This window comes from Tachypleus tridentatus, chromosome 7, assembly GCF_004210375.1.
Source record: "Tachypleus tridentatus isolate NWPU-2018 chromosome 7, ASM421037v1, whole genome shotgun sequence".
Taxonomy (NCBI): Eukaryota; Metazoa; Arthropoda; class Merostomata; order Xiphosura; family Limulidae; genus Tachypleus; species Tachypleus tridentatus.
Genome location: NC_134831.1, coordinates 142,125,430 through 142,129,719, shown reverse-complemented (window position 1 = coordinate 142,129,719; position 4,290 = coordinate 142,125,430). Strand labels below are relative to the sequence as shown.

General features: G+C 34.3%; 1 pseudogene; it reads right to left on the bottom strand.

Moving 5' to 3' along the window:
- Positions 1–1,691: 1,691 nt before the first annotated feature.
- Positions 1,692–2,914, bottom strand: LOC143256769 (C-reactive protein 1.1 pseudogene; annotated as a pseudogene).
- Positions 2,915–4,290: the final 1,376 nt, after the last annotated feature.

Here is a 4,290-nt window from a genome sequence, read left to right as displayed (position 1 = left end):
TGTAAATGGGTAGTGGTAAACTAATCTTATTACTTTCGATTGAGCGGATTCTAGTGTTTGATAAAGAGAGTTTGGTAGGTGAAGTGACTTTCCGATTCTAATATTTACCAGTTGTACGTTTTATATATGAAAATAAGTAGCGGATTTTAATATGATTTTAATAACTATGCTTGTTTTAATTTAATATATCTTTAGATATGTGTGTATCTTGTATTGTTAAATGTGTAATGCGCAAGTCCTGTCTGTTCTCTAAATTTCTAGAATATTTTGTAGTATAACAATAAACAAGATACGTTTTTCCAAAGCACTCGTTTTATCTTCGAATATTTTTGTGAACTGAACTTTTAAGAACGTCGCCCTAAAGTTTTTTAATTGACCTGCACTCCTAGAGACAGTTAAATAATAGTGTTGGTCTGCTAAAGTCGAGAATGTTACAGGCCTCCTAAGCTATAATTATGAAAACGATTATTGTTTGTTTTGAATTTCGTGCAAGCTACTCGAGGGCAATCTGCGATAGCCGTCCCTAATTTAGTAGTGTAAGACTAGAGGGAAGGCAGCTAGTCATCACCACCCACCGTCAACTCTTGGGCTACTCTTTTACCATCGAATAGTGGGATTAACTGTACATTATAACGCCCCTACGGCTGAAAGGGCGAGCATGTTTGGTGCATCAGGGATTCAAACCCGCGACCCTCATATTGCGAATCGAACGCCTTTACCTACCTGGCCAAGCAGGGCGTAAAACGCTTATGAATCGGAAAATTATTTCAATTGATGAGGAACGTTTTCAGATTTCGAACATTCCAAAACTCAGTGAATTAACTTTGGACATTATTATTTCTACGAGGATATTGGATATTTTCGTTGGGAAAAATTGATGCTTTTGAATAATAGAGCTTGCTAGAATTCCCGTAAAATGAAATGCGTATCAACATAAAGTAATTTTCACCTCGTGAACTGTATACAAAATATTGAATTCCAGATCAGACACAGGACTAAATATTGTTTGTAAGCTCTAAAACTTTTGTGTATCAATCATTATCTGTAGCAATCATTTCAATGAAAAAAGGAAGAAAATGTTTTGTCACAACCATGTTGGCAAATATCATAAATTTCACATATATCAATATTCAATTGACTTTTAATTAAAATTTCCATTTATTTGAAATCGTAACATGTAATGCACATAAAATAATAAATCGGTGATTTGTTCGAAATTATTGTTCGTAACTATGAAGGCGGTAAGTCTTCGGATTTACAATGCAAAAATCAGGGGCTCAATTTCCCTCCGTGGACTCAACAGACATCCCAATGTGGCTTTGCTGTAAGAAAACACACACACACACACACATAATGCTAAAATTAGATGTTCGGTTCCCCTTGGTAGACACAGCAAATAGACTGATGTGACTTCGTTATAATAAAAACACACACGAAGCAGGTTATTAAACTTGCGTTGTTGCCTTCAACGCAACCTTTGGTGGTTATTTATGTTTAGATAATTGGTTCGTTCCTTTGCTTTTGTAATTATTAGAACGATACTGGGCTTCTCTCTAGAAAACATCATGTACCTGAAAAATATTTCTCACAAAAATAAATGCGACAAAGGTATTTTTTTATATATATAGTGCGTCGTAAAGAGCTGCCACGTACACTTTCTAAACAGTGATGAATTTTTTATGGTATCACACTACTTATGTAATTCCTACACACCTCTTTACAATCCGATTTTATATTGAATCAACGTTTCACGAGGCTTGCTAATTTATATATTCAAAATAATTTTGATATAAAGTACGGAATCCTGTATTTTTGCATCAGGGTCTATCAGGAACTTGTGGGTTACCTGAATTTATAAACTCAGCTAGAAGTTTAAATTATATAAGAAATGAATAGACTGGACACATTTTAAGAACAGTGAAAACATTCTTTATTGGAAAAAGACACACAAATGAGTGTGCGAAAATAGTACACTCCTTTACTGTATAAGTGAGTTGATCTTAAACTAGCAAAAATTAATATGTAACGTTCACAGAATGTAATAAAAATGCAAGAAATTATACTTCGAAGTTTTAATAGACATAAAGTGACGATTCACATAGAACCATTTAATATATGAAAAAGCAGTTTACAAACAAACAGTAGAAAAACATTTGGTACTCGGTTTCCAAATTCTTCTTTTTAATACGTCATCTAAGCACAGATTTTATTCGGTGAGAGAACAACCCCATCGTAAGCCCGAAATTGTGTTTTATCCCAGTGAATTATGTTTCCATAGATATGTCGTTCCGAATGATGGACACATTTACTCAAGTGTTTAATTTGTTCGTCATTCAGAACCATGTCCCAAAGATTAAGTTCGCTCAGTTCGCCTTCCCGACTTTGATCTCCATCAAACCCACCACCGACAGTATCCTGGTCTTGTCCAAGAACAACTAAGCCCCTTCGACGAAGGGTAGCTCCCATGGCGATCCCACTTGTGTTACCTTCACAATGGAAACCATCCACAGCTATAGTCGTCTCACCTTTCCATGATGACCACGTGTGACATGCATTATGCCACCTTCCAATATGTATTTTATTTTTGTACTGTACCTTCAGCTGGGGATTCCCATGAACGTTTAAGAAAAAAATCACCTTGTTCATCCAGAGATGTTGCAATCTCATTGTCTGTTTCAGTGGAAGCGTATGAAAACATGGTAAGAGAGGCCTTTAAGCGATGAATCTTGAACCAGTAACATAAGGTAATTTCGTGTAGATCAGGCAACGTTCCTATCATTACTAGTCGCGGGAATGACGGAGAACTTGACGGAGGAAATTTAACCTTACTGCTGATTTCACCTTTCTCTAGAGCAGAAGTTAGAAATAATAGAAGGCAAATGAACACAGCGGTCTCGCAAGCCGGTCCGTTGTGTTTTCATTTTTCCCTCTACGAAACCACCAGAAGTAAATGAATGTAACATATTCTGGTATCAAAAACATGCGACTTAAAATAAATCGAAAGTTAGGGTATATTAGTACTGTAAAGACATAGTTTTTTATCTTATATCTGTCGCATTGATGAGAAAACAATTAACTCGCCGAAAGGATTAGAGTCTGGTTTTAAAGTGGAGTATGTCTAAAAACTTTCGTATGCTGCTGTATTAAAAATCACTTTTAATTTAAAAGAAAATAATTTCATCAAGCATACAACTTATCATTATGAAAATGGCATGGGAATATACAAAATGTTCAGCAATTAAAACCTGATAATCGTATTAAAATAAGTATAAACTCACGGTCCTGATACTTGCCTGGAAAAAGATTACTGCGTCAGATCTCAGTGGATGTTTCTTGTGTTACTAAAATCTTCACACACAGGTATATATAGAGTTATCACTTTTTTTTTTTTTCTCCTGGGAGCTTGCCAATTACTGTCTGTTACAGTTTACTTCTTCAAATTGTCACTCAAGAAAAATTCGACAACCTTGTAACGTGTTGATAGACAAAAACTGATAATTGACGCAGGGTTACTAAAACAGTTTACACGTGTGTGTAACGCCGTACTTAAAATACACAAATCCTCAAACATCAGAGCGGTTGCTATGCTATGACAAGTTTCCTAAATTCCTATTTTAATAATTAATACTTTGCATTACTTTAACACTAATATTAATTTAGAAGCAAAGACAAGTTAGTTGGTTAATGCTGACACTTAATTATTTAGTTTATCAGTGAGTTTTATTGCAATAATAGAACTACAATTTAATGAATTGTTCCTCTGTGGAACAGAGTCACCTTACGAAATTACAATATTTAAAGCTGGACTTGGAAGGAGCAGACAGCTCACCATGTCTCTAAATATAACAAATAATTCTGATAACATTTTAGTGAAATAAAAAAAAAACATTTTGAAGTTTCCAGAAATATGGAAAGGTAATGCATCTGTGTATTACACAAACATTGGTAAAACTTTAACATAAATATGAGAAAAAAACTGTTATTCTTTTGACATTTGTTATATAAATATATCGAGAAAAATAGAAATATATAACTTAGTAAACTGATAAAATGTAGTTCAAAGATACCCCAACGTGCACAGTGTTTAATGTTTCAGCAATACAAATAATTTCTGACCTATCTGACCAAATTTCGTGTCACTCTGACTGCCCCTCATTAACTCTCAAACTCTAGCATATTTCCAGTTGAAGTGAAATTGCGTCACACTTTTCTTCGCTATATTACTTACTGTTAGGCCCTATTTGTACAATATACAAAACCCTAATATACATAAGCCACAATATTCTTATG